Below are 21,730 nucleotides of genomic sequence, written 5' to 3'. Positions count from 1 at the left end.
CCTTGAAATACATCCACAGGTACACCTCCAATTGACTCAAATTATGTCAATTAGCCTATCAGAAGCTTCTAAAGCCATGACATCATTTTCTGGAATTTTCCAAGCTGTTTAAAGGCACAGTCAACTTAGTGTATGTAAACTTCTGACCCACTGGAATTGTGATACAGTGAATTATAAGTGAAATAATCTCTGTAAACAATTGTTGGAAAAATTACTTGTGTCATGCACAAAGTAGATGTCCTAACCGACTTGCCAAAACAATAGTTTGTTAACAAGAAATTTGTGGAGTGGTTGAAAAACAAGTTTTACTGACTCCAACCTAAGTGTATGTAAACTTCCGACTTCAACTGTATCTATTAGGTGAAATATCACAGTGTCATCACAGCAGCAAGATTTGTGGCCTGTTGCCACAAGAAAAGGGCAACCAGTGAAGCACAAACAAAACTCATTTATTTTCTCTATTGTACTTCAACTGTTTAGATCAGAGTTTATTAGTCACATGCACAGGGTCGCAGATGTAATAGCATGGTACAGTGACATTCTGAAGCTCCAACAGGTCAAAGAGAAGGGGATGAAACAATAATACAAAATAATAATAATAATAATAATAATAATAATAATAATAAATGATCACCTTCCTAATATTGAGGGCGTGCCCAGCCTGGTTCTTCCTGAAGTCCACATTCAGCTCCTTTGTTTTGCTGACGTTGAGGGAGAGATTGTTTACCTGGCACCATGCCGTCAGAGTGCCTACCTCCTCTATGTAGGCCGTCTCGTCGTTGTTGGTAATCAGGCCTACTACTGTTGTCGTCAGTGAATTTGATGGAGTTGGAACTGTGTAAGGCCACGCAGTTGTGGGTATACAGGGAGTACAGGAGGGGACTGAGGACGCACCCTTGTGGGGTCCCCATGTTGAGGATCAGTGTGGAGGAAGTGGTGTTGCTTACCTTCACCACCTGGGGGCGGCCCATCAGGAGGTCCAGGACCCAGTTGCATAGAGAGGACTTCAGTCCCAGGGCTGTGTGAGCTTTGTGGTGAGCTTAGAGGGAACTATGGTATTAAAGGACGAGCTGTAGTCGATGAACAGCATCCTCACATATGCATTCCTTTTCTGCAGGTGGGTGAGTGCAATGGTGATTGCGTCGTCCGTGTATCTGTCGGGCGGTAGGCGAATTGGAGAGGGTTGAGTGTGTCGGGGAGGGAGGAGGGGATGTGGCCTTTGACTCGCATCTCAAAGCACTTCATGATGACGGAAGTGAGTGCTACGGGTCGGTAATCATTCAGTTCAGTTACTTTCCTTTTCTTTGGCACCGGAACTTCCCTCGAGTCTTTGTTTGCAGGAGGAGCAAAATGGTTGTGGTCCAATTTGCCGAAAGGAGGACAGGAGAGGGCCTTATACCCATGTTGAAAAGGTGATTAGCAGTGCTCAAGAGTGGAATTTCCCAAAGTTGGACAGTCAATGTGTTGATAGATCCAATGAAGATCCATGAGAGCATTTGTGGTGTCAACTTGGGGCGAGAAATACACAGCCGTGGCGATAATCTCTGAGAACTCTCGGAAGGTGAAAAGGGTGACATCTGATGACCAAGTATTCCAAGTTGGAAATGCAGAAGCTTGTAAGTTCATGTAAGTTTCCCCATCAACCCACTTATTGGTCATAAAGCAAAGCCCGCCGCCGTTGTTCTTCCCAGAGAGCCTGCTTCCTATCCGCTCGATGAACTGTAAAACCCATTGATTGTATATAATCTGTTTTGATGTCGGAGGAAAGCCAAGTCTCAGAAAAACAGAGTACGTTGCAGAATCTGATGTCCCTCTAGATGGAGATCCTCGCTCTGAGTTTGTCAAGTTTATTCACTAATGATTAAACATTGGCCAGTAGTATGGTAATGGAGGACAGAACGCCGGGTGTCTCAATCTCACTAAGACCCCCCCATGTCTGCCTCTCTGTCGGCGTCTTTGCTTCCTTCTCTCTGGTAGGACTCCCAGGCTACCCGGTGCCTCACCGAAGAGGCTAGACCATTGTTCCGCCATCTCCGGGAATTCGGGAAGGTCGGGTGGACGGTGAGTACACAGCGATTCATATTCCAATAGTTCTACCCGGGTGTATGAAGTAATGCACGAAAACAAACTGAGTGAGACAATTAGAGAAAAACACTGAAAAAAAACAATAGAAAAAGAAACCTGCAACATTTTGTAGGAGCTTGAGGCTTGGCTACTGTATTCGTCAGCGCATTCTTGCCATTGGTACAATACTGTAACAATGGCAAGATGTCTCTATTATTTTGAAACGTTTGAGAGTGTACTGTTCATTTTGGATTGTTTATTTCACTTTTGTTTATTATCTATTTCACTTGCTTTGTCAATGTTAACATGCCAATGAAGCCCATTCAATTGAATTGAGAGAAAGAGAGAGAGCTGAAGAGAGAAGGGGGAGAGAGATAGAGCGAGCGAGAGAGAGACTAAGAGCTAGAGAGAGAGAGAGAGAGACCAAGAGCTAGAGAGAGCGTCAGAAACAGAGTAAGAGAGGGAACTAGAGAGAGGTCAGATACAGAGTAAGACAGAGGGAGCTAGAGAGAGGTTAGAAACAGTAAGACAGAGGGAGCTAGAAAGAGGTCAGAAACAGAGTAAGACAGAGGGAACTAGAGAGAGGTCAGACACAGAGTAAGACAGGGGGAGCTCGCGAGAAGTCAGAAACAGAGTAAGACAGAGAGAGTAAGACAAAAGGGAACTAGAGAGAGGTGAGAAACAGAGTAAGACAGAGGGAGCTAGAGAGAGGTCAGAAACAGAGTAAGAGAGGGAGCTAGAGAGAGGTCAATAACAGAGTAAGACAGAAAGAGTAAGACAGAGGGAGCTAGAGAGAGGTCAGAAACAGAGTAAGAGAGGGAGCTAGAGAGAGGTCAATAACAGAGTAAGACAGAGGGAACTAGAGAGAGGTCAGAAACAGAGTAAGACAGAACGAGTAAGACAGAAGGAACTAGAGAGAGGTCAGAAACAGAGTAAGACAGAGGGAACTAGAGAGAGGTCAGAAACAGAGTAAGACAGAAAGAGTAAGACAGAAGGAACTAGAGAGGTCAGAAACAGAGTAAGAGAGGGAGCTAGAGAGAGGTCAATAACAGAGTAAGACAGATGGCGCTAGAGAGAGGTCAGAAACAGAGTAAGACAGAGGGAGCTAGAGAGAGTCCGAAACAGAGTAAGACAGATGGCGCTAGAGAGGTCAGAAACAGAGTAAGACAGAGGGAGCTAGAGCGAGATCAGAAAGAGTAAGACAGAGGGAGCTAGAGAGAGGTCAGAAACAGAGTAAAAGAGGGACCTAGAGAGAGGTCAGAAACAGAGTAAGACAGAGGGAGCTAGAGGGAGATCAGAAACATAGTAAGACAAAGGGAGCTAGAGATGTCAGACACAGTAAGACAGAGGGAGATAGAGAGAGGTCAGAAACAGAGTAAGACAAAGGGAGCTAGAAAGAGGTCAGAACAGAGTAAGACAGAAGGAATTAGAGAGAGTCCGAAACAGAGTAAGACAGAGAGGTCAGAAACAGAGTAAGACAGAGGGAGCAAGAGAGGTCAGACAGAGTAAGTTGAGAGAGGGGTCAGAAACAGAGTAAGAGAGGGAACTAGAGAGAGGTCAGTTACAGAGTAAGACAGAGGGAGCTAGAGAGATGTCAGAAACAGAGTAAGACAGAGGGAGCTAGAGAGATGTCAGAAACAGAGTAAGACCGAGGGAACTAGAGAGAGGTCAGAAACAGAGTAAGACAGAGGGAGCTAGAGAGATGTCAGAAACAGAGTAAGACCGAGGGAACTAGAGAGGTCGGAAACAGAGTAACACAGAGGGAGCTAGAGAGAGTTCAGAAACAGAGTAAGACATATAGAGTAAGAGAGGGAGCTCGAGAGAGGTCAGAAACAGAGTAAGACAGAGAGAGTAAGACAGAGAGAGTAAGACAGAGAGAGTAAGACAGAGAGAGGTCAGAAACAGAGTAAGACAGAGGGAACTAGAGGTCCGAAACAGAGTAAGACAGAGGGAGCTAGAGATGTCAGAAACAGAGTAAGATGGAACTAGAGAGAGATCAGAAACAGAGTAAGACAGAGGGAGCTATAGAGAGGTCAGAAACAGAGTAAGACAGAGGGAGCTAGAGATGTCAGAAACAGAGTAAGACAGATGGAACTAGAGAGGTCGGAAACAGAGTAAGACAGAGAGAGTAAGACAGAGGGAGCTACAGAGAGGTCAGACACAGTAAGACAGAGGGACCTAAAGAAAGGTCCGATACAGAGTAAGACAGAGAGAGCTATAGAGAGGTCAGAAACAGAGTAAGACAGAGGGAGCTAGAGAGGTCGGAAACAGAGTAAGAAAGAGGGATCTAGAGAGGTCGGAAACAGAGTAAGACAGAGGGAGCTAGAGCGAGATCAGAAACAGAGTAAGACAGAGAGAATAAGACAGAGGGAGCTAGAGAGAGGTCAAAAACAGAGTAAGACAGAGGGAGCTAGAGCGAGATCAGAAACAGAGTAAGACAGAGAGAATAAGACAGAGGGAGCTAAAGAGAGGTCAGAAACAGAGTAAGACAGAGGGAGCTAGAGAGATGTCAGAAACAGAGTAAGACAGAGGGAGCTAGAGAGAGGTCAGAAACAGAGTAAGGCCGAGGGAACTAGAGAGGTCGGAAACAGAGTAAGACAGAGAGAGTAAGACAGAGGGACCTAAAGAAAGGTCTGATACAGAGTAAGACAGATGGAACTAGAGAGAGTCCGAAACAGAGTAAGAGAGGGCGCTTGAGAGAGGTCAGAAACAGAGTAAGACAGAGGGAACTAGAAAGGTCGGAAACATAGTAAGATGGAGCTAGAGAGAGATCAGAAACAGAGTAAGACGAAGGGAACTAGAGAGACGTCAGAAACAGAGTAAGATGGAACTAGAGAGAGATCAGAAACAGAGTAAGACGGAGGGAACTAGAGAGACGTCAGAAACAGAGTAAGACAGAGGTAGCTAGAGAGACGTCAGAAACAGAGTAAGATGGAACTAGAGAGAGATCAGAAACAGAGTAAGACGGAGGGAGCTAGAGAGAGGTCAGAAACAGAGTAAGACAGAGGGAGGTAGAGACGTCAGAAACAGAGTAAGATGGAACTAGAGAGAGATCAGAAACAGAGTAAGACAGAAGGGAGCTAAAGAAAGGTCAGATACAGAGTAGGACAGAGGGAGCTAGAGAGAGGTCAGACACAGAGTAAGCTTGAAAGAGGTCAGAAACAGAGTAAGACAGAGAGAGTAAGACAGAGGGAGCTAGAGAGAGGTCAGAAAAAAGTAACAGAGGGAACTAGAGAGGTCGGAAACAGAGTAAGACAGAGGGAGCTAGAGGGAGATCAGAAACATAGTAAGACAGAGGGAGCAAGAGAGAGGTCGGAAACAAAGTAAGGCCGAGGGAACTAGAGAGGTCGGAAACAGAGTAAGACAGAGAGAGTAAGACAGAGGGACCTAAAGAAAGGTCCGATACAGAGTAAGACAGAGAGAGCTATAGAGAGGTCAGAAACAGAGTAAGACAGAGGGAGCTAGAGAGGTCGGAAACAGAGTAAGAAAGAGGGATCTAGAGAGGTCGGAAACAGAGTAAGACAGAGGGAGCTAGAGCGAGATCAGAAACAGAGTAAGACAGAGAGAATAAGACAGAGGGAGCTAGAGAGAGGTCAAAAACAGAGTAAGACAGAGGGAGCTAGAGCGAGATCAGAAACAGAGTAAGACAGAGAGAATAAGACAGAGGGAGCTAAAGAGAGGTCAGAAACAGAGAGTAAGAAAGAGGGATCTAGAGAGGTCGGAAACAGAGTAAGAGAGGGAGCTAGAGAGATGTCAGAAACAGAGTAAGACAGAGGGAGCTAGAGAGAGGTCAGAAACAGAGTAAGGCCGAGGGAACTAGAGAGGTCGGAAACAGAGTAAGACAGAGAGAGTAAGACAGAGGGACCTAAAGAAAGGTCTGATACAGAGTAAGACAGATGGAACTAGAGAGAGTCCGAAACAGAGTAAGAGAGGGCGCTTGAGAGAGGTCAGAAACAGAGTAAGACAGAGGGAACTAGGGAGAGATCAGAAACAGAGTAAGATGGAACTAGAGAGAGATCAGAAACAGAGTAAGACAGAGGGAGCTAGAGAGAGGTCAGAAACAGTAAGACAGAGGGACCTAAAGAAAGGTCCGATACAGAGTAAGACAGATGGAACTAGAGAGAGTCCGAAACAGAGTAAGAGAGGGCGCTTGAGAGAGGTCAGACACAGTAAGTCAGAGGGACCTAAAGAAAGGTCCAATACAGAGTAAGACAGAGGGAGATAGAGAGAGGTCAGACACAAAGTAAGCTAGAGAGAGGTCAGAAACAGAGTAAGACAGATGGAGCTAGAGAGAGGTCAGACACAGAGAGTAAGAAAGAGGGATCTAGAGAGGTCGGAAACAGAGTAAGAGAGGGAGCTAGAGAGAGGTCAGAAACAGAGTAAGACAGAGGGAGCTAGAGCGAGATCAGAAACAGAGTAAGACAGAGAGAGCTATAGAGAGGTCAGAAACAGAGTAAGACAGAGGGAGCTAGAGAGATGTCAGAAACAGAGTAAGACAGAGGGAGCTAGAGAGAGGTCAGAAACAGAGTAAGGCCGAGGGAACTAGAGAGGTCGGAAACAGAGTAAGACAGAGAGAGTAAGACAGAGGGAACTAAAGAAAGGTCTGATACAGAGTAAGACAGATGGAACTAGAGAGAGTCCGAAACAGAGTAAGACAGAGGGAACTAGAAAGGTCGGAAACATAGTAAGATGGAGCTAGAGAGAGATCAGAAACAGAGTAAGACGAAGGGAACTAGAGAGACGTCAGAAACAGAGTAAGATGGAACTAGAGAGAGATCAGAAACAGAGTAAGACGGAGGGAACTAGAGAGAGATCAAAAACAGAGTAAGACGGAGGGAACTAGAGAGACGTCAGAAACAGAGTAAGACAGAGGTAGCTAGAGAGACGTCTGAAACAGAGTAAGACAGAGAGAGCTATAGAAAGGTCAGAAACAGAGTAAGACAGAGAGAGTAAGAAAGAGGGATCTAAAGAGGTCGGAAACAGAGTAAGACAGAGGGAGCTAGAGCGAGATCAGAAACAGAGTAAGACAGAGAGAGCTATAGAAAGGTCAGAAACAGAGTAAGACAGAGGGAGCTAGAGAGGTCGGAAACAGAGTAAGAAAGAGGGATCTAGAGAGGTCGGAAACAGAGTAAGACAGAGGGAGCTAGAGCGAGATCAGAAACAGAGTAAGACAGAGGGAGCTAGAGAGACGTAAGAAACAGAGTAAGACAGAGGTAGCTAGAGAGACGTCTGAAACAGAGTAAGACAGAGAGAGCTAGAGAGAGGTCACACAGAGAGTAAGACAGAGAGAGTAAGAAAGAGGGATCTAAAGAGGTCGGAAACAGAGTAAGACAGAGGGAGCTAGAGCGAGATCAGAAACAGAGTAAGACAGAGAGAGCTATAGAAAGGTCAGAAACAGAGTAAGACAGAGGGAGCTAGAGAGGTCGGAAACAGAGTAAGAAAGAGGGATCTAGAGAGGTCGGAAACAGAGTAAGACAGAGGGAGCTAGAGCGAGATCAGAAACAGAGTAAGACAGAGAGAATAAGACAGAGGGAGCTAGAGAGAGGTCAAAAACAGAGTAAGACAGAGAGCTATAGAGAGGTCAGAAACAGAGTAAGACAGAGAGAATAAGACAGAGGGAGCTAAAGAGAGGTCAGAAACAGAGTAAGACAGAGGGAGCTAGAGAGAGGTCAGAAACAGAGTAAGGCCGAGGGAACTAGAGAGGTCGGAAACAGAGTAAGACAGAGAGAGTAAGACAGAGGGACCTAAAGAAAGGTCTGATACAGAGTAAGACAGATGGAACTAGAGAGAGTCCGAAACAGAGTAAGACAGAGGGAACTAGAAAGGTCGGAAACATAGTAAGATGGAGCTAGAGAGAGATCAGAAACAGAGTAAGACGAAGGGAACTAGAGAGACGTCAGAAACAGAGTAAGATGGAACTAGAGAGAGATCAGAAACAGAGTAAGACGGAGGGAACTAGAGAGAGATCAAAAACAGAGTAAGACGGAGGGAACTAGAGAGACGTCAGAAACAGAGTAAGACAGAGGTAGCTAGAGAGACGTCTGAAACAGAGTAAGATGGAACTAGAGAGAGATCAGAAACAGAGTAAGACGGAGGGAGCTAGAGAGAGGTCAGAAACAGAGTAAGACAGAGGGAGGTAGAGACGTCAGAAACAGAGTAAGATGGAACTAGAGAGAGATCAGAAACAGAGTAAGACAGAAGGGAGCTAAAGAAAGGTCAGATACAGAGTAGGACAGAGGGAGCTAGAGAGAGGTCAGACACAGAGTAAGCTTGAAAGAGGTCAGAAACAGAGTAAGACAGAGAGAGTAAGACAGAGGGAGCTAGAGAGAGGTCAGAAAAAAGTAACAGAGGGAACTAGAGAGGTCGGAAACAGAGTAAGACAGAGAGAGTAAGACAGAGGGACCTAAAGAAAGGTCCCATACAGAGTAAGACAGAGGGAACTACAGAGAGGTCAGACACAGAGTAAGACAGAGGGACCTAAAGAAAGGTCCGATACAGAGTAAGACAGATGGAACTAGAGAGAGTCCGAAACAGAGTAAGAGAGGGCGCTTGAGAGAGGTCAGAAACAGAGTAAGACAGAGGGAACTAGAAAGGTCGGAAACATAGTAAGATGGAGCTAGAGAGAGATCAGAAACAGAGTAAGACGAAGGGAACTAGAGAGACGTCAGAAACAGAGTAAGATGGAACTAGAGAGAGATCAGAAACAGAGTAAGACGGAGGGAACTAGAGAGAGATCAGAAACAGAGTAAGACGGAGGGAACTAGAGAGACGTCAGAAACAGAGTAAGACAGAGGTAGCTAGAGAGAGGTCAGAAACAGAGTAAGATGGAACTAGAGAGATATCAGAAACAGAGTAAGACAGAAGGGAGCTAAAGAAAGGTCAGATACAGAGTAAGACAGAGGGAGCTAGAGAGAGGTCAGACACAGTAAGACAGAGGGAACTAGAGAGGTCGGAAACAGAGTAAGACAGAGGGAGCTAGAGCGAGATCAGAAACAGAGTAAGACAGAGAGAGCTATAGAGAGGTCAGAAACAGAGTAAGAGAGGGATCGAGAGAGGTCAGACACAGAGTAAGCTAGAGAGAAGTCAGATAAAGAGTAAGACAGAGAGAATAAGACAGAGGGAGCTAGAGAGAGGTCAGAAACAGAGTAAGACAGAGGGAGCTAGAGAGAGGTCAGAAACAGAGTAAGACGGAGAGAGTAAGACAGAGGGAGCTAGAGAGAGGTCAGAAACAGAGTAAGACAGAGAGGTCAGAAACAGAGTAAGAGAGGGAACTAGAGAGAGGTCAGAAGCAAAGTAAGACGGAGAGAGTAAGACAGAGGGAGCTCGAGAGAGGTCAGACACAGAGTAAGACAGAGAGAATAAGACAGAGAGAGGTCAGAAACAGAGTAAGACAGAGGGAACTAGAGAGAGGTCAGAAACAGAGTAAGACAGAGAGAGTAAGACAGAGAGAGCTAGAGAGAGGTCAGAAACAGAGTAAGAAAGAGGGACCTAGAGAGGTCAGAAACAGAGTAAGAGAGGGAGCTAGAGAGAGGTCAGACACAGAGTAAGACAGAGAGAGTAAGACAGAGAGGTCAGAAACAGAGTAAGACAGAGGGAACTAGAGAGAGGTCAGAAACAGAGTAAGAGAGGGAGCTAGAGAGAGGTCAGACACAGAGTAAGACAGAGAGTAAGACAGAGAGAGGTCAGAAACAGAGAAAGAGTGGGAGCTCGAGAGAGGTCAGAAACAGAGTAAGACAGAGGGAACTAGAGAGGTCGGAAACGGAGTAAGAGAGGGAACTAGAGAGAGTCAGAAACAGAGTAAGACAGAGGGAGCTAAAGAGAGGTCAGAAACAGAGTAAGACAGAGGGAACTAGAGAGAGGTCAGAAACAGAGTAAGACAGAGGGAACTAGAGAGGTCGGAAACGGAGTAAGAGAGGGAACTAGAGAGAGTCAGAAACAGAGTAAGACAGAGGGAGCTAAAGAGAGGTCAGAAACAGAGTAAGACAGAGGGAACTAGAGAGGTCGGAAACAGAGTAAGACAGAGGGAGCTAGAGAGAGGTCAGAAACAGAGTAAGAGAGGGAACTAGAGAGTCAGAAACAGAGTAAGACAGATGGAACTAGAGAGAGATCAGAAACAGAGTAAGACAGAGGGAGCTAAAGAGAGGTCAGAAACAGAGTAAGACAGAGGGAGCTAGAGAGGTCGGAAACAGAGTAAGACAGAGGGCGCTAGAAAGAAGTCAGAAACAGAGTAAGACAGAAGGAATTAGAGAGAGGTCAGACACAGAGTAAGACAGAGGGAGCTAGAGAGTCCGAAACAGAGTAAGACAGAGAGGTCAGAAACAGAGTAAGTTGAGAGAGGGGTCAGAAACAGAGTAAGAAAGAGGGACCTAGAGAGGTCAGAAACAGAGTAAGAGAGGGAACTATAGAGAGGTCAGAAACAGAGTAAGACAGAAGTCAGAAACAGAGTAAGAGAGTGGGAGCGAGAGAGGTCAGACACAGAGGAAGCTAGAGAGAGGTCAGAAAAAGAGTAAGAGAAGGAGCTAGAGAGATGTCAGAAACAGAGTAAGACCGAGGGAAATAAAGAGGTCGGAAACAGAGTAAGACAGAGGGAGCTAGAGCGAGATCAGAAACAGAGTAAGACAGAATGAACTAGAGAGAGGTCAGAAATAGAGTAAGACAGAGGGAGCTAAAGAAAGGTCGGAAACAGAGTAAGACAGAGAGAGCTAGCGAGAGGTCAGAAACAAAGTAAGACAGAGGGAGCTAGAGATAAGGCAGAAAGAGAGTAAGACAGAGAGAGTAAGACAGAGGAAGCTAGAGAGAGTCAGAAACAGAGTAAGACAGAGGGAGCTAGAGAGGGTTCAGATAAAGAGTAAGACAACGGGAACTAGAGGTCAGACACAGAGTAAGACAGAGAGAGTAAGAGAGGGAGCTCGAGAGAGGTCTAAAACAGAGTAAGACCGAGGGAGCTGGAGAGAGGTCAGTAACAGAGTAAGACAGAGGGAGCTAGAGAGAGGTCAGAAACAGAGTAAGACAGAGGGAGCTAGAGAGATGTCAGAAGCAGAGTAAGACCGAGGGAGCTAGAGAGAGGTCAGAAACAGAGTAAGACAGAGGGAGCTAAAGAAAGGTCGGAAACAGAGTAAAACAGAGAGAGCTAGAGAGAGGTCAGAAACAGAGTAAGATGGAACTAGAGAGAGATCAGAAACAGAATAAGACGGAGGGAACTAGAGACGTCAGAAACAGAGTAAGACAGAGAGAATAAGACAGAGGGAGCTAGAGAGAGGTCAGAAACAGAGTAAGACAGAGGGAACTAGAGAGAGGTCAGACACAGAGTAAGACAGAGAGAGTAAGACAGAGGGAGCTAGAGAGAGGTCAGAAACAGAGTAAGACAGAAGGGAGCTAAAGAAAGGTCAGATACAGAGTAAGACAGAGGTAACTAGAGAGGTCGGAAACAGTAAGAGAGGGAGCTAGAGAGGTCGGAAACAGAGTAAGACAGAGAGAGTAAGACAGAGGGAGCTAGAGAAAGGTCAGACACAGTAAGACAGAGGGAGCTAGAGCGAGATCAGAAACAGAGTAAGACAGAGGGAGCTAGAGAGAGGTCAGACACAGAGTAAGCTAGAGAGAGGTCAGAAACAGTAAGACAGAGGGAACTAGAGAGAAGTCAGATAAAGAGTAAGACTGAGGGAACTAGAGTGAGGTCAGAAACAGAGTAAGACAGAGAGAGTAAGACAGAGGGAGCTAGAGAGAGGTCAGAGACAGAGTAAGATGGAACTAAAGAGAGATCAGAAACAGAGTAAGACAGAGGGAACTAGAGAGAGATCAGAAACAGAGTAAGACAGAGGGAGCTACAGAGAGGTCAGAAACAGAGTAAGACAGAAGGAGCTAGAGAGATGTCAGAAACAGAGTAAGACAGAGGGAGCTAGAGATGTCAGAAACAGAGTAAGATGGAACTAGAGAGAGATCAGAAACAGAGTAAGACGGAAGGAACTAGAGAGACGTCAGAAACAGAGTAAGACAGAGGGAGCTAGAGAGGTCAGAAACAGAGTAAGCTACAGAGAGGTCAGAAACAGAGTAAGACAGAGGGAACTAGAGAGGTCAGAAGCAGAGTGTTACGAACCCCGTGGCTCTAAACGTCTAGGGTGGATGGACATGAGACCCGTAACATAAATTATGCAAATTAGGAGTGTGGCATGGAGCAGTGAGAACAAATGTGACACAACAACCATGAACTACCGTCAAACACAAATGGTTTATTTCAGAACACACGGTAAGGGTTTGGGAAAAAGGGCTGAGCAGGACCCAAGAAATGAAACAATAGTGTAAAACCCCCTAAACTGATCTAGCCTGCCTGAAGAACCGCTAGGCTACTGCTAGTCATACAAAAGTACAGTGGGTGGTCCGCTCAGGTCTAACTAGTGTTTTTAGACAGATTTCTTCCTACGGGTAATGTACGCCCAAGGGCAACTAGCTTAAACTCCCCTTTTCCCAGAAACACACAAAGCTACCAAACAGGGTAATCAGCAATTAAGTAGTACACACTACACAGGACACAACAGTATCCGCACTCACATAACAAAACAGTAGTCTAACAGAATTACCAATCATAATAAACAGCAACTTTAGTGAGTAACCAAAAACAGGACACCACCGTGTCCATACTCACATCCGGAAATATTCTCTCTCTCTCTCAACAAACACAAGACTGGTTTTTATACAATGGGATGTGTGATTGAACAAACGAGTAACAGGTGGTGCAATGCACAGGAATGTTCACTGATTGGTCCAATCAGCAGACACCTCAACGACCACCAATCAGGAACATACAGGACACCTGTGATTAGGGCAGAAGGAGAGACACACAAAAACACAGGATACCTGTATCCGTAACACTCCCACCCTTAAAAGAGCAAACCACAATGGTTTGCGACACACGTACTATCACAACACCCAAATTCACAAATCATCCTATCGGGATAACAAAAAAAAAACCAAGATCATTACACACGAGACAAAGCATCTGCCAACACATTATCCAACCCCTTTTTGTGGCGGATCTCCAAATTATAATTTTGCACGACAAGTGCCCAACGCATAAGGCGTTGGTTCTGGTTGTACATCCGGTGGAGAAAAACTAAGGGGTTATGATCAGTATACACTATCACTGGTAATGCACTGGAACCAACATAAACTTCAAAGTACTGCAGAGCTAACAACAAAGCTAGAGCTTCTTGTTCAATGGTGGAATAGTTTGTCTGACATTTGTTAAATTTCCGTGAAAAATAACAGACAGGATGGTCCACTCCACTCTGGTCTTGCTGCAGTAGAACAGCCCCAGCACCTCTGGCACTTGCATCTACCTCCAGTTTAAACGGTCGTTCAAAATCTGGCGCAGCAAGAACAGGAGTACTACACAAGAGTGCTTTAGCAGTGTTGAAAGCAGTACAACAATCTTCAGACCATACAAATTTTCTCGCCGGACTGAGCAAATCCGTTAATGGAGCAACTACAGCAGAGAAATTTTTACAGAAACTACGGTAGTAGCCAACCATCCCTAAAAAACGGCGTAGCTCTCTTCTGGTGGTAGGTGCGGGAAATGCGTTTATAGCCGAGACCTTGGCATCTACAGGGCGCACCTGACCATGGCCGACCTGTTTACCAAGATACGTAACAGTGGCCTTCCCAAACTCGCACTTTGCTAAGTTCAGGGTTAGAGAAGCGGTTGCTAGACGTTCACACACTACCCTTAGAGTGTTAACATGATCAGACCACTCAGTTGAATAAATTACCAGATCATCAAGGTAAGCACTACAATTAGGAACCCCAGCCAATACTGTGTTAACCAGGCGTTGGAAAGTGGCTGGTGCGTTCCGCATCCCAAATGCCATGACAGCATATTGTAGGAAGTGATCTGGGGTCACAAAGGCAGAGATGTCGGAGGCACGTGGGGTTAACGGCACCTGCCAGTAACCTTTTAGAAGATCTAGTTTGGTTACATAAGTAGCAGCACCAACAGTATCAATACAGTCATCCAGTCTGGGTAACGGGAACGAGTCGGGCACTGTGACAGCATTGACCTTCCGATAGTCCGTACATAATCTGGATGTCCCATCAGGTTTAGGAACCAGAATGCACGGAGAACTCCAAGGACTTGAACTTGGCATAGCCAGGTTATTCTCCAGCAAATAACCGACCTCACCCCTCATTATCTTTCTCTTAGAGACGTTGACACGATAAGGATGTTGCTTGATAGGTGCAGCGTTTCCAACATTAATGTCATGTTCTAACACATTTGTACATGTAGGAACATCATTAAAAAGACATGGAAAGCTGTGTAATAGTCTCACAATCTCATCTGACTGTCTGTCCGTTAAATGAATCAGGCTTGACGGGAGAGACAGCAGCATCTCTGAATTGGGCAATCTAGCACACTGCTGCTGAGTATTGCGCAACTCCAAACCATCTCCGTCCACATCATTAACATGACCTCCCACTACAGCCGTAGCAGCCACAGAGACAGCCGACTCGGCCAGTTTCTCTGGACTGTCTACCTGAGTGACGGGTCTGGTGTGGTATGTCTTCAACATGTTAACGTGGCACACCCGAGATTGGCGTTTTCTATCAGGAGTCTGTATCACATAGTCAGTTTCACTTAGTTTCTTTTCAATGACATAAGGACCAGAGAAACGTGCTGACAATGACGCTCCTGGCACAGGCAACAATACAAGAACTCGGTCACCTGGCTGCAGTGAACGAGAAACAGCCTGTGTGTCATAGTGTCGTTTCATCCGTTTCTGTGAGGAAGACAGCGCTTCCTTTGCTAGAGCACAGGCAGCATGTAGGCGCTCACGAAAGCGACTAACGTAGTCCAACACATTTTCTTTCACACACAACTCTTGTGACAAAAACTGATCCTTAAGGACTTTCATAGGTCCTCTCATGGTGTGTCCAAACACCAGTTCAGCTGGGCTGAACCCTAGGGATTCCTGTACTGTCTCACGGACAGCAAACAACACTAGAGGAACTCCCTCATCCCAATCTTTCTCAGATTCCAAGCAATATTTACGGAGCATAGACTTCAGGGTCTGATGCCAACGTTCAAGCGCACCCTGAGACTCTGGGTGATATGCGCTTGACACACGGTGTGTAACTGACAAGGATTTTAACACTTGTTTGAAAAGTTTAGAAAGGAAATTCGTACCCTGATCAGTTTGTATCACCTTAGGTAACCCAAAAGTTGAGAAGAATTTGATCAACGCTTTACTCACCACCAGAGCAGTAATCCTTCGCAGAGGAATGGCCTCTGGGTACCTGGTGGCCACACACATAATTGTCAACATAAACTGGTTACCAGCTTTTGTTTTTGGTAATGGTCCAACACAATCAACCATCACATGTTCGAAGTGTTCACCTATGGCCGGTATGGGACAAAGAGGCGCGGGGGAAATAACCTGGTTCGGTTTCCCAACTACTTGACAGGTGTGGCAAGTCCGACAGAACTGAGCCACATCTTGTTTTAAGCCAGGCCAAAAGAAATGTCGCAAAACACGATCATAAGTCTTGGTGACTCCCAGATGTCCGGACCACTGGTGATCATGAGCGAGGGATAAAACATTTTGTCGAAAGGCTGTAGGAATCACTATTTGGTAAACAGCATTCCAATCTCCGCCAGCGTCAACATGGGATGTCCATTTACGCATGAGGAGATTACCATCAATGAAGTATGCCATGTTTTTCTTCTTTAGCTCCTCCTCTGAGACAACACTAGAAAAACATTTAGCCAGGCTAATGTCAACCTGTTGGTTAGCGATCAGCTGCTCACGAGTAACTGGTAACTGTATTGCCTCAGCAACAAGTTCCACATCCTTCTTCCTTTCTCTGGGCTGTTGGTCAGACTGCACCAGCTTACCAGAGGTAGCACCCGAACTATCCTCTGGGTCACACTCTCTGAATAGAATCGTGTCTGACAAATCTAACTCTTCACCCACTTGTCGTGCTTGAGCACGTGTGACAGCACAAGCGGGGAACACATCTGGATAACCCTGTGCCAGCTCCTCGGAGAGAGACTGGTCACTTTTATCCAATACCTCCAATATGGGTATTACCTTTCCTCCGGCAATATCGTTGCCCATTATAAATGTCACACCTTTTACTGGCAACATAGGACGTACACCAACTCTGAACAATCCACTGACTAACTCAGAGTGTACGTTCACAAAGTGCAATGGCACTGGGACGAAACCCATTTCAATTCCTTGTACTAACACACTGGAACCACAATATGTATTATTAGACAAGGGCAACACATCAGATAGTATGAACGACTGCGCCGCACCAGTATCTCTGAGGATTCTAACTGGACGCTGAGACGCTTCGTCATCTGATATAGAAACAAACCCCTCAAAAATGAACGGTTCATAACTGTGATCTGGGACAGGGACTTTCAAACCACATTCAGTATGAGGCCTCTGTCTTGATTCCGGCCTTACAACCGTACGAATCAGCCCAACACCCGTTGGCGGCCTGGCGTGCTGAGGCATCCCCGGTTTGCGTTTTAGCAGAAAGCAATCATTAACCATATGTCCCACCTTATGACAATAGAAACAGTGACGCACATCTTTTGGGCGTGCTGGATGTACTGCTGGTCGACTAGGATTAAAAGTTAGCAACTCCGCAGCCCTGCTCTCCGTACGAGCCGAAAACACGCTCTTATGCGTCAACACAAACTCGTCTGCCAATACAGACGCTTCCGACAGTGAGGATACTTTCTGTTCGTTCAGATAAACTACAATGCGTTCCGGTAAACCATTTTTAAACTCTTCTAACAAGATTAACTCCCGTAGAGAGTTAAAATCAGTTACCTTACTAGCACTGTGCCATTTGTCAAACAGATTTCCTTTGTCTCTAGCAAACTCCACATAAGTCTGAGTAGGAGACTTTTTATGAGACCTAAATCTCTGTCGATATGCCTCAGGAACAAGCTCATAGGCACGAAGAACAGTAGCTTTGACCACTTCATAATTCAAACTGTCTTCAAGAGGTAGCGCTGCCAGAACCTCTTGGGCTTTACCTGTTAGTTTACACTGAAGTAATAGGCACCATACCTCTTCGGGCCATTTCAATGCTACCGCTATACGTTCAAACACACTGAAATAGGAATCAACCTCTGACTCCCTGAACACAGGTACCAAGGTGATCTGCCTACTAATATCAAACGTAGCAGATGACACAGCTGGTGAGGATGGCTCACTAGCAGGCATAGTATTAGCAGAGACTAACCTCGCTGTTTCTGCCTCTAGTTCCATTTTACGCATCTCCAGTTCCATCTTACGCGTCTCCTGTTCTGCCTCTAGCTTACGCGTCTCCTGTTCTGCCTCTAGCTTACGCGTCTCCTGTTCTGCCTCTAGCTCCATTTTACGCATCTCCAGCTTGTCTTGCCTGATTTGTGCCCGCTCTTCCGCCTCCATTTGGAGCCGTGTCGAGCGGACATCCATCCTGGCATCACTGTCAGTCAGTGGGGAGAGTGGGTCATAACGGGGCAATGTGGCTGGAGCCTTAGTCTCGTCCTCAGACATTGATGGGCTTACAGGCGTAGCAACCACATCCCCTACAGGAGCAGCAGACTCAGGCGGCGGTAACTCAAGCACTCGCTCGTTTAACAATATCGCTAGCACTACTTCCCTAACTTCTGCTTTCACTAAACCCCTCGGTATGGGTACAGAAAAGTGGTCAGCCAAAGCCTGTAGATCCACTCTACGGCAATTATCAAAAACCTCCCACGTAGGGTTTTCCAAAAATGCCTCCAACTCAAAAGTAGCCATACTACTAGCAACACGAGCCGTCGACTACTGAACACAAAAAAAAACAGGTAGTACAGCTGCCAAGCTCAACACTGAACCAGACACTTGCTAATTTGCATGAGTAGCACGGGATGGATCCCGGACGAGCCCCCACTTTATGTTACGAACCCCGTGGCTCTAAACGTCTAGGGTGGATGGACATGAGACCCGTAACATAAATTATGCAAATTAGGAGTGTGGCATGGAGCAGTGAGAACAAATGTGACACAACAACCATGAACTACCGTCAAACACAAATGGTTTATTTCAGAACACACGGTAAGGGTTTGGGAAAAAGGGCTGAGCAGGACCCAAGAAATGAAACAATAGTGTAAAACCCCCTAAACTGATCTAGCCTGCCTGAAGAACCGCTAGGCTACTGCTAGTCATACAAAAGTACAGTGGGTGGTCCGCTCAGGTCTAACTAGTGTTTTTAGACAGATTTCTTCCTACGGGTAATGTACGCCCAAGGGCAACTAGCTTAAACTCCCCTTTTCCCAGAAACACACAAAGCTACCAAACAGGGTAATCAGCAATTAAGTAGTACACACTACACAGGACACAACAGTATCCGCACTCACATAACAAAACAGTAGTCTAACAGAATTACCAATCATAATAAACAGCAACTTTAGTGAGTAACCAAAAACAGGACACCACCGTGTCCATACTCACATCCGGAAAAATTCTCTCTCTCTCTCTCTCAACAAACACAAGACTGGTTTTTATACAATGGGATGTGTGATTGAACAAACGAGTAACAGGTGGTGCAATGCACAGGAATGTTCACTGATTGGTCCAATCAGCAGACACCTCAACGACCACCAATCAGGAACATACAGGACACCTGTGATTAGGGCAGAAGGAGAGACACACAAAAACACAGGATACCTGTATCCGTAACACAGAGTAAGACGGAGAGAGTAAGACAGAGGGAACTAGAGAGAGGTCAGAAACAGTGTAAGAGCGGGAGCAAGAGAGAGGTCAATAACAGAGTAAGACAGAGGGAGCGAGAGATGTCAGAAACAGAGTAAGACAGAGGGAGCTAGAGAGAGGTCAGAAACAGAGTAAGACAGAGAGAGCTATAGAGAGGTCAGAAACAGAGTAAGACAGAGGGAGCGAGAGAGGTCAGACACAGAGTAAGAGAGGGAACTAGAGAGAGGTCAGAAACAGAGTAAGAAAGAGGGAACTAGAGAGGTCAGAAACAGAGTAAGAGAGGGAACTAGAGAGGTCAGATACAGAGTAAGAGAGAATAAGACAGAGGGAGCTAGAGATCAGAAACAGAGTAAGACAGAGGGAGCTAGAGAGAGGTCAGAAACAGAGTAAGACAGAGGGAACTAGAGAGAGGTCAGAAACCGAGTAAGACAGAGAGAGTAAGACAGAGAGCGCTAGAGAGAGGTCAGAAACAGAGAAAGAGTGGGAGCTCGAGAGAGGTCAGAAACAGAGTAAGACAGAGGGAGCTAGAGGGAGATCAGAAACATAGTAAGACAAAGGGAGCTAGAGGGGTCAGACACAGTAAGACAGAGGGAGATAGAGAGAGGTCAGACACAGAGTAAGACAGAGGGAGCTAGAGAGAGTCCGAAACAGAGTAAGACAGAGAGCTCAGAAACAGAGTAAGACAGAGGGAGCGAGAGAGGTCAGAAACAGAGTAAGACAGAGAGAGTAAGACAGAGGGAGCTAGAGAGAGGTCAAAAACAGAGTAAGACAGAGGGAACTAGAGAGAGATCAGAAACAGAGTAAGACAGAGGGAGATAGAGAGAGGTCAGAAACCGAGTAAGACAGAGGGAACTAGAGAGGTCGGAAACAGAGTAAGACAGAGGGAACTAGAGAGGTCGGAAACAGAGTAAGACAGAGGGAGCTAGAGATAGGTCAGAAAGAGAGTAAGACAGAGGGAGTAAGACAGAGGGAGCTAGAGAGAGTTCAGATAAAGAGTAAGACAAAGGGAACTAGAGGTCAGACACAGAGTAAGACAGATGGAGCTAGAGAGAGGTCAGAAAAAGAGTAAGACAGAGAGAGTAAGACAGAGAGAGTAAGACAGAGAGAGTAAGACAGAGAGAGTAAGACAGAGGGAGATAGAGAGAGATCAGAAACAGAGTAAGACAGAGGGAGCTAGAGAGAGGTCAGAAACAGAGTAAGACAGAGAGAATAAGACAGAGGGAGCTAGAGAGAGGTCAGAAACAGAGTAAGACAGAAGGGAGCTAAAGAAAGGTCAGAAACAGAGTAAGACAGAGGGAACTAGAGAGAGATCAGAAACAGAGTAAGATGGAACTAGAGCGAGATCAGAAACAGAGTAAGACGGAGGGAACTAGAGAGACGTCAGAAACAGAGTAAGACAGATGAAGCTAGAGAGAGAGGTCAGAAACAGTAAGAGAGGGAACTAGAGAGAGGTCAGATAAAGAGTAAGACAGAGAGAATAAGACAGAGGGAGCTAGAGAGAGGTCAGAAACAGAGTAAGACAGAGCGAGCTAGAGAGAGGTCAGAAACAGAGTAAGGCCGAGGGAACTAGAGAGGTCGGAAACAGAGTAAGACAGAGGGAGCTAGAGAGAGGTCAGATACAGATTAAGACAGAGGGACCTAAAGAAAGGTCCGATACAGAGTAAGACAGATGGAACTAGAGAGAGTCCGAAACAGAGTAAGAGAGGGCGCTTGAGAGAGGTCAGAAACAGAGTAAGACAGAGGGAACTAGGGAGAGATCAGAAACAGAGTAAGATGGAACTAGAGAGAGATCAGAAACATAGTAAGACAGAGGGAGCTAGAGAGAGGTCAGAAACAGTAAGACAGAGGGAACTAGAGATGTCAGAAACAGAGTAAGATGGAACTAGAGAGATCAGAAACAGAGTAAGACGGAGGGAGCTAGAGAGACGTCAGAAACAGAGTAAGATGGAACTAGAGAGACGTCAGAAACAGAGTAAGATGGAACTAGAGAGAGATCAGAAACAGAGTAAGGCGGAGGGAGCTAAAGAAAGGTCAGATACAGAGTAAGACAGAGGGAACTAAAGAGAGGTCAGACACAGAGTAAGAGGGAGCTAGAGAGTGGTCAGAAACAGAGTAAGACAGAGAGAGTAAGACAGAGGGAGCTAGAGCGAGATCAGAAACAGAGTAAGACAGAGGGAGGTAGAGATGTCAGAAACAGAGTAAGATGGAACTAGGAGAGATCAGAAACAGAGTAAGACTGAGGGAGCAAGAAAGAGGTCAGAAACAGAGTAAGACAGAGGGAGGTAGAGAGGTCAGAAACAGAGTAAGACAGAAGGGAGCTAAAGAAAGGTCAGATACAGAGTAAGACAGAGGGAACTAAAGAGAGGTCAGACACAGAGTAAGAGGGAGCTAGAGAGTGGTCAGAAACAGAGTAAGACAGAGAGAGTAAGACAGAGGGAGCTAGAGAGAGGTCAGACACAGAGTAAGCTAGAGAGAGGTCAGAAACAGAGTAAGACAGATGGAGCTAGAGAGAGGTCAGAAACAGAGTAAGACAGAGAGAGTAAGTGGCAGGGCTTGAAAACTATTACAGACTACAAAGGGAAGCACAGCCATGAGCTGCCCAGTGACACAAGCCTACCAGACGAGCTAAACCACTTCTATGCTCGCTTCGAGGCAAGCAACACTGAAGCATGCATGAGAGCACCAGCTGTTCCGGATGACTATGTGATCACGCTCTCCGTAGCCGATGTGAGTAAGACTTTTAAGCAGGTCAACATTCACAAGGCCGCAGGGCCAGACGGATTACCAGGACGTGTACTCCGAGCATGTGCTGACCAACTGGCAAGTGTCTTCACTGACATTTTCAACATGTCCCTGACTGAGTCTGTAATACCAACATGTTTCAAGCAGAACACCATAGTCCCCGTGCCCAAGGACTC

At 45.9% G+C, this 21,730-nt stretch overlaps 1 protein-coding gene and 2 long non-coding RNA genes across 7 annotated transcripts in view; 2 read left to right on the top strand and 1 right to left on the bottom strand.

Moving 5' to 3' along the window:
• LOC311133507 (vitamin D3 receptor B-like) overlaps positions 1 to 21,730 on the bottom strand; it is a 120,965-nt gene that overhangs the window by 69,371 nt on the left and 29,864 nt on the right. The gene's annotated exons all lie outside the window — the stretch shown is intronic.
• Positions 141 to 6,639, top strand: LOC311133510. 2 transcript variants are annotated; one of them, XR_014613601.1, is made up of 3 exons: positions 141 to 4,096; positions 4,218 to 5,533; positions 5,815 to 6,639. It is a non-coding gene; the product is annotated as an uncharacterized lncRNA (long non-coding RNA). The 2 variants fall into 2 exon arrangements; XR_014613602.1 differs by having other exon boundaries at positions 141 to 5,533; positions 5,815 to 6,010; positions 6,118 to 6,639.
• Positions 7,293 to 21,467, top strand: LOC311133509. 4 transcript variants are annotated; one of them, XR_014613597.1, is made up of 4 exons: positions 7,293 to 8,871; positions 9,198 to 12,037; positions 19,187 to 19,223; positions 21,103 to 21,467. It is a non-coding gene; the product is annotated as an uncharacterized lncRNA (long non-coding RNA). The 4 variants fall into 4 exon arrangements; XR_014613598.1 differs by having other exon boundaries at positions 7,293 to 9,474; positions 9,561 to 12,037; XR_014613599.1 differs by having other exon boundaries at positions 7,293 to 9,815; positions 9,885 to 12,037.

This window comes from Coregonus lavaretus (genome assembly GCF_964263955.1).
Source record: "Coregonus lavaretus genome assembly, chromosome: 8".
In the NCBI taxonomy this organism is placed as follows: domain Eukaryota; kingdom Metazoa; phylum Chordata; class Actinopteri; order Salmoniformes; family Salmonidae; genus Coregonus; species Coregonus lavaretus.
This window is presented reverse-complemented; position numbering and strand designations above follow the sequence as displayed.